Source organism: Hylobates moloch, unplaced genomic scaffold, assembly GCF_009828535.3.
Source record: "Hylobates moloch isolate HMO894 unplaced genomic scaffold, HMol_V3 SCAFFOLD_16, whole genome shotgun sequence".
In the NCBI taxonomy this organism is placed as follows: Eukaryota; Metazoa; Chordata; class Mammalia; order Primates; family Hylobatidae; genus Hylobates; species Hylobates moloch.
In genome coordinates this window covers 83,968,822-83,978,093 of record NW_026652291.1, presented here as the reverse complement: position 1 = coordinate 83,978,093, position 9,272 = coordinate 83,968,822, and positions in this window count along the sequence as shown.

Here is a 9,272-nt window from a genome sequence, read left to right as displayed (position 1 = left end):
AACTGTCACTCAATGGTGTCTGTGTATCTAAACGTATCAATATAGAAAAGTTACAGTAAAAATATGATATAAAAGATAAAAATAGGGCACTTAACATAGATGGAGTATGCCGGCATGGAAGTTCCTCTTGGTGAGTCAGTGAATGAGTAGCCAGTGAATGGAAAGGCCCAGGGCATTGCTAGACACTATGTAGACTGTGAAAATATTGGACACCTAGATTATATTAATTTTTTTTAATTTTTTGTTAAATAACGAATTAACCTTAGCTTACTGTAACTTCTTTATAAACATTTTCTTTATTTTAATTTTTGACTTGTAGAAACACCTTAAAACACAAATACATTGTATGACTATAGAAAGATATTTTCATTCTTTATGTCCTAATTCTATGGCATTTTTCTATTTTTAATTTTATTTTAGTTTTTAAACGTTTTTGTTAAAAACTGAGACATAAGCACACACATTAGCCTAGGCTTACACAGGGTAAGGATCATCAATGTCACTGTGTTCTGACTTCACAATTTGTCCCTTTGTCCCTCTGAATGGTTTTCAGGGACAATAGGACTTATAGAGAGAGCTGTCATCTCCTGTAATATCAATACCTTCTTCTGAAATATCTCCTGAAAGACCTGACAGAGGCTGGTTTTTGTTTTTGTTTTTGTTTTGAGATGGAGTCTTACTATGTCACCGAGGCTGGAGTGCAGTGGTGTGATCTCGGCTCACTGTAACCTCCACCTCCCGGGTTCAAGCAATTCTCCTGCCTCAGCCTCCAGAGTAGCTGGAACTACAGGCACTCGCCACCACACCTGGCTAATTTCTGTATTTTTAGTAGAGACAGGGTTTGGTTAGGCTGGTCTTGAACTCCTGACCTCAGGTGATCCACCCACCTTGGCCTCCAAAAGTGCTGGGATTACAGGCGTGAGCCACCGCGCCCGGCCGGCTGTTTTTTTATAGTTAACTCTTTTTATTAAGCAGAAGTACTCTGTAAAATAGCAATAACAAATATACAGCTATCTAATGAATAACATAGATTTAATATGTACATGTCCAGTTATAAGCAGATCTTTTTCAACCAAACATGGATTAAAAATACAGTATTTGCAGGATGTGAAATATGCATATACACTGAAGGCCAACTTTTTATATACACAAGTTCTATAAGGCCAACTGCAGGACTTGAGTATGTGTGCGTTTTGGTATATGTGAGAAGTCCTGGAGTCATTCCTCTGCTTATACTGAGGGACAACTGTAGTACAGTAAATACTAGATGATAAGAATTTTTCAACTCCATCATAATCTTATGGGACTACTGTAATATACACAAAATGCTATTGACTGAAATGTTATATGATTCTATAAACATGCTATATCTCTCCATTTATTTTGATTCTTTAGTGTCTCTCAATACTTTGTTATTTTTATCTTTCATATTTTCTTTAAACTCATTCTTAGGTACTTTGTATATTTGCTATTAAAAAGTACATTATTAATTTAACACTAAAAATTGATATCTAAAATCTAAAGTCACCAAAATTAAAGATAATATGAAGAGTGAAAATGTTCTAGAACAAATAATGGCTTCTCTCTTTTTCTCTCTCTCAATCTAATTATTAATTTGAACTAATCTCTTCAATAGAAAAGACATTATTATATTGTTCTAATTCTTAAGCATTTCTAGTTCTCAGTGCCTGAATATTGTTTTTGGCATTTTTGGCTCAGTATGAAAAATGAACACACAGTGAACACATAAGAAATCATTATGTACTCTAAAAGTAAAAAATGGATAATTTTGATTATGATGAGGTTGATGGGCTAATTTTAATAGTCTCTGAAGGTGAGTTACAACGATAAAAATGGTCATCTTACATTATTAACAAACTTTCTTATATTGCACATTTTATTGTGTAAGTACATACATGTAACACCGATTTGCTAGAGTTGTTTGATTAATCCTGATCATCTAATTGTTTAAAATCAATTCATAATCTCCATATTTTATTCTTGATGTAAGCTACTATTAAACTCAATTATCTTTTTTAATAAAATGTATATTATCTTATTCATGAGGTAGAAATTTCAGGTAATAACCTAAAACAAAAACAAAAAAATAAAATATATGAAACAATGGTTTTCAAGATACTGGACATCAAGCAGTAAAGGATAGAGTTCACTGAGAGGCAAGAAAGAGATAGGGTTAGGCTAGGAATTCCTCCACTTACGGACTTAAAATGTTTACAGGCACTGACACAGTGAAGGGAAATCAAGGTGAAGTTCCGCTCACTCCACGAGTTGAGAAGATGGAGCTTAGGTTCCCGCATAGACTAAGGTAGGCAGTATTTACCAGGCGGAATACCAGAGAGAAGAGAACTTCACAGAGAATCTGTTATCTGCAGAGGGTATCACTTGACTATTCAGCAGTGATCAGAACATAAATGTGAGCAAATCTTTCAAGGCAAGGGAAAGAACCAAACAAATGGATTAGAGGAAACGGTACATCTATTTCTCCTGATGAAAGTATAAAGTCTAAAAATTTACAGGACATTGAATAGAGTATCTACAAGGTTGTTGCCTCAGCAGTGGTGAAGCTTTAACCTTAGATCAACTGCTCCTTTGGTTTAACAGATTTTTAAAACATTGTACTTTTTACCAGTGAATGCGTAAAAAGATCACATTGTTTCCAAGTACAAAATTGTGTCCCAGAATACAGCTCAAGAGTATTTGTAAGAATATATAAATATCCAGTACACAACGATGTAATATCTACAATGTCTGGATCAAATCAAAGATCTCCAAGAATGCAGAGAAACAAAAAAATACAATTGGACCTCTGTATACATGGTTTTCACATTTATGAATATGGAGGTTCAAATAAGGAACTTGAGCATCCATGAATTTTTATATCTGCAGAGATCCCAGAACCAATTCTTCATGAATACAGACGGCCAAATGTATGTCCTGAAGCGAGGAGAAAATAAATTGATTGACTTTGACAATAATTGAAACAAATGTTACATTTAGCAGACAAGGATATTAAAGAAGTTACTGGAGCTAAATTCAATATGTTTAAGAAGTTAGGTAGAGACACAGACAAATCTCAAGTCAAATCTTTACAGTTGAAAATTACACTATCTGAAATAAAAATTCTACTGTTTATGACTAATCACAATTAGACATTTCATCCTTTTTTTTTTTTTTTTTTGACAGTCTTGCTCTGTCGCCCAGGCTGGAACGCAGTGGCACAATCTCAGCTCACCTCCACCTCCTGGGTTCAAGTGATTCTCATGCCTCAGCCTCCCAGGTAGCTGGGATTACAGGCTAGAAAGAGGGAAAGTGTTGAAAAACTAACTGTAGAATACTACACTCACTACCTGGGTGATGGGATAATTTGTATCCCAAACCTCACCATCATGCAATATATTCATTTAACAAATCTGCATATGTACCCCGTGAATCTAAGATCTAAAATTATTTAAAAACTAAACAAAATAAAATAAACATATTATTGACCTATGTTGATATAAATAAATGACTGAATAAATAAATGAGGGAGAAGAAACAATTTTTCACAGAGAAATTCCAAATAACAAATATAGAAGGAATGAGAAAAAAATCACCTTTAGAATAGTAATGAAACAATTACTGAGGCAAGATGAACTTAAGAATACTAAAATTATTGGGCTAAAGTTTAGGTACAAAGGATAATTGTAAAGCTTAAAATAACTTGTCCAAAATACGTGTTAAATTACTTTCGTGGTTTTACGATATGTCTACAAAATCTGTGATACTGCTTTCTCTGGGAGAAGCTTAATTTCTTTTCATGATTTTGGGGTGGAAATGGTGACTTGCTTCTAAATAATGGAGTTTGGAAGGAAAGAATAGTAACCTCAGGGTGGAGAAACCCAAGACATAGTACCTTCACCATGTGATCAACATTACTGTCACCAGCAATGTCAGGTGGACATTATGTATCACTTGATATGATGTGATAAAGGGGACATGCCACCTTGTTTTATTTTTTTCCTAATATCCATAACTTCAAGCTAATCATGGGGAAACACCTGGAAAAAAAAAAAAAAGAGAAAGACATTTTGTAAAATACCTGATTACTACTCTCAGAGTGTCTAAGTCAGAAAAACAGAATGGTGATGACATTGTCATGCACTGAAGCAGAATAATGAACCTATGTAAATTACTAGTATATGCAGCTAGGTAATCTGCATAGATCCTGGAAGGCTAGAGAAAGCCTGTAGTTTAGTTAAGAGTATTGTGCCAATAGTAATTTATTTTTTGACAAATGCACAATAGTTATATGAGATATAACACGATGGAATGCTCCCTAAAGATGTAGGTAAACTCTGTGTACTACTGTAATTCTCATGCAAATGTAAAATTATATCAAAATAAATGTTTAAAAATTGTATGATGCTCATCAATTGACTCAAAACTTACTCTAAAGACATAGTAGCTGAGACAATGTGGTACTGGAGAAGTATAGATACAGATCAATGGAACAGAACTGAAAGTACTGAAGAGAACCACACATATATGGTCAACTGATTTCTGAAAAAATGCAAAGGCAATTCTATGTAGCAACGATAATATTTTCAACACATGGTGCAAGAAAAATTAAGCATCCTTACAAAAAACAGAACCTTAATCTATACTTTCTTCCTTATACAAAAATGAACTCAAAATGGCTCATGACCACAAATATAAAATCTGAAAATAATTCTATAAGAAACAGGAGAAAATTGTTACAGCCATGATTTGAGCAAATTCCATACTACAACTCCAAAAACACATCCCATGTAAAAATAAATAAATTGTACTTAATCAAAATTAAAGACACTGATAAGAGAACAAAAGACATCCCATGCTATGAGAAAAATATTTGCAAGTTACTGGATAAAAGGGCTCGGATCCAGAATATATACAGTCTTTGCAAAACTCAGTAAGTATGTAATCAACCCATTAAATATAGGCAAAAGGTTTGAACAGATAATTCTCCCAAGAAGAAATACGAAGGGTAATAAACACATGAACAGATGCTCAACATCATTAGTCATCAGCTAAGTGTAAATTATTACATCACTATGTACTACCAGACAACTAATTAAATGACTTAAAACACACACACACACACACAGAGAAAATACCAAGTGCTTCTGAGAGGTGACAGCCTGCTGGCAGTCCTCACAGGCTTCGCTCGCTCTCAGTGCCTCCTCTGCCTGGGCTCCCACTTTGGCGGCACTTGAGGAGCCCCTTTCTGGGCTGGCCAAGGCGGGAGCCGGCTCCCTCAGCTTGCAGGGAGCTGTGGAGGGAGAGGCGCCAGCGGGAACCGGGGCTGTGCACCGGCGCTTGCGGGCCGACTGGAGTTCTAGGTGGGCGTGGGCTTGGCGGGCCCCGCACTCAGAGCAGCCTGCAGGCCCTGCCGGCCCCGGGCAGTGAGGGGCTTAGCACCCTCGCCAGCGGCTGCGGAGGGTGTACTGGGTCCCCCGGCAGTGCCAGCCCACCGGCGCTGCGCTCGATTTCTCACCGGACCTTAGATGCCTTCCCCCGGGGCAGGGCTCGGAACCTGCAGCCGCCATGCCTGAGCCTCCCACCCCCTCCATGGGCTCCTGTGCGGCCCCGAGCCTCCCCGACGAGCGCCACCCCCTGCTCCACGGCGCGCAGTCCCATCGACCACCCAAGGGCTGAGGAGTGCGATCGAACGGCGCGGGACCAGCAGGCAGCTCCACCTGCAGCCCCGGTGCAGGATCCACTGGGTGAAGCCAGCTGGGCTCCTGAGTCTGGTGGAGACGTGGAGAACCTTTATGTCTAGCTCAGGGATGGTAAACGCACCAATCAGCACCCTGTCAGAACAGACCACTCGGCTCTACCAATCAGCAGGATGTGGGTGGGGCCAGATAAGAGAATAAAAGCAGGCTGCCCGAGCCAGCAGTGGCAACCCGCTCAGGTCCCCTTCCACGCTGTGAGAGCTTTGTTCTTTCACTCTTTGCAATAAATCTTGCTGCTGCTCACTCTTTGGGTCCACACTGCTTTTATGAGCTGTAACACTCACCGCGAAGGTCTACAGCTTCACTCCTGAGCCAGCGAGACCACGAACCCACCAGAAGGAAGAAACTCCGAACACATCCGAACTTCAGAGGGAACAAACTCCGGACAGGCCGCTTTTAGAACTGTAACACCGCGAGAGTCCGCGGCTTCATTCTTGAAGTCAGTGAGACCAAGAACCCACCAATTCCGGACACACTTCGTTGTTTGTGAGGCTGCAGAGCAATAGGCACTCTCACACATTGATGCTGGAAGTATAAAAAGTACAGTTGCTTTAGAACAGAGGGAGACAGCCAAGTATAACGCGGTCCCGGAAGAATCTCCAATCAGCTGTGCACTGGGAGAACAGGGTGGAGCCGCACATATTTGCAAATGGGAGGAGCCTGGCCCGGCCTGTTGCTGTGGTAACCTGGGATTCAATAGGTAAGATGGGGGCCTGTTAACAGTAACCCCTCTCACTTTACTGTGCTGTTCTTCCTTTTTCCTTTGCTTCAAATAAATTCCCTTCCCCTTTACCCTTCAAAGTGTCTGAGAGCCTAATCTTTCCTGGTCGTGTGATAAGAACTTGATTTTTAGCTGAACTAAGGAGAAAGTCTTGCAACAAGAGTTTGGCACATTTATATAAACGTAAACATATACTTACCATATGACACAGCATTCTAACTGCCAAGTATATATTCAAGTAAATTAAAATTTTGTTTACGAAAGCCTGTATGCAAACATGTATACTAAGCCTGTATGCAAACATGTATACTTTGTTCATATTTGCTAAAAACTAGAAACAGCCCAAATATGCTTCATTTATTGAATTAATAAATTGTGGTGCATCCTTACAATAGTGGAATAGCTATATCATAATGCTACTCCTCAATAAAAATAAATTATTGATCTATGCAATAACATGAATGAATCTCAGATGGATTATGCTGAGTAAAAGAAGTCACAATTAAAAAGTTATCTATGATTACGGTTATACAGCATTCTAAAAGAGACAAAACTCCAGTGACAGAAAGTGGAGTGCAGCGGAAGTTGCTTGGGACTGGGCATGAATGGAAGTGTTGACTGCAAAGCAGGATTGTGGAGTTTGGGGAATGATTGTGATAGACATGACTGCAAGCATTTGCCAAAACTTGCAGAAATCTTCACTAAAAAGAGTGAGTTGTACCAAATATAAATTATACCTTAATATAAAAAAAGGAAGAGCATTGATCCCTTTTCTAGTTTTGTTTACAAAAATCTAGGATTTCAGCATTTACTTTAGCTACAAAGTGATATTTTAAGTAGAGCTTTTTGATGAAAAACATTTAATCCCCATGAAATTGTATTTAAATACTTTTTTTGCCCTGCATACTTCCTGCAGTGAATAAAGACAAGGAATCATTATTTCCTGAAATAATTTTATCTTAAGGATGCTCATGTATAATAAATTTATAATAAATAAATGTTAATGTTAATAAGTGAACTTTAACACATAATTTTAGTGTAAAATTTGTCCTATAATGATGTTTGAAATTGAAACTAGAACTTTGAAATTGAACTTTATTAATGAGAACTGAGTATCAAACTGTACTACTCCAAAAGTTTATCAGACAAAAGTTGAAATGAGTTAGAAGTTGACATACAAAAAATGGTAAACATTGATAATGATATATTGGTTATGTTTTCTTTGCATAATGGGGAAATTACTCTACCGTTGTTTAATAATTTAAGTGTAAGATATTCCTGAAGATGTTAATGATATAAAATAATGTAAATGCAGGTGATAAAACCACTGTTAGTGATATAGTAATAATGGGTGTTCTATTAACTGCTCCCCTTCAACAGCATTTTTCAGTGAGCAAGAGATTCAAGGGCATTTATTCAATTAAAGTTGGATTACTTAGACAGAAAACCGTATTAGTGGACCAGATGACAATACCTTAGTGTTTTAAAAGGCTTTTAAAACAACTGTTGTAGTGTTATTTTATCCCTAAGTACCCTATTCCATCATTGTCAAGAGATGGCCAGCTCCAGATTAAATACAGCAGCAATAATAAAGCTCTGTTTCCAATATCCTCAAATATTTGTAATCAATGTGTATTGCACATATGTGTACAGATACAATGTAGTTTGGACCTACATATGTGAGAAGTTTTATTACATATATGCATTAAAAATAAGAACTTCTAGTATTTACGGTTTATATTTATCCCACTATTTCACTTACCACTTTAGCAAAATACAGTATCTGCATAAATAGTGATAAAAGAAAAACTGCAGCCAAATTAAATGTAAAGGAGTTTAATTGAGCAATGAATGATTCATGAATTGGACAGTCCCCAGAATCACAGCAGAGTCACAGAGACTGCAGGAGTGTCTCGTGGTAAGAACATATTTGTAGACAAAATATGTAAAGTGATGTACAGACATCAAAAGTGAGGTACAGAAACAGCAAGATAGGTTACAGCTGGGCATGTGCCTTATTTGAATGCAGTCTGAACACTCAGAAGTCTATGAGTGGTTGAAGTATGGCTGCTGGGATTGGCCAACACTCAGGTATTGTTACAAGTTCATGCTATTAAGTTAGGGTTTTGGTTTTTGTTTTGTTTTTTTTGAGACAGAGTTTTGCTTTTGTTGCCCAGGCTGTAGTGCAACACCACAGTCTCGGCTCACTGCAACATCCACCTCCCAAGTTCAAATGATTCTCCTTCCTCAGGCTCCTGAGTAGCTGGGATTACAGGTGCCCTCCGCCACGCCTGGCTAATTTTTGTATTTTTAGTAAAGACAGGGTTTCACCATGTTGGACGGGCTGGTCTCGACCTCCTGACCTCAGGTGATCCTCCTGCCTTGGCCTCCCAAAGTGCTGGGATTACAGGAATGAGCCACCATGCTCTGCCAGGTTTTCAATTTGTCTGACTATTAAGCTAGGTTACAGTTCATCCACAAGGACTCAAATATGGGAGTACAGAGTCCTTCTCAGGCCATACTTAGTTTGCTTTAACAATTTTCCCCTTTTGGTCATTTTCTCAATTTTGAGAGAATGACCGTATCCTTTAGTATCATTATCATAAATGTACTTACATGGTTTTGAAACTCACTGGGAAACAGAACAGTGGGTTTTGCAAGGAGGGAAAAGGGACTAAGTAGAGGGTACCTCCTTAAGCTGGGACATCCTGTTTACAGGAGAAAAAACAAAACCTGGTCTGTTCCAGGATCTCTGTGTTTTCTTGAAGCCTTAG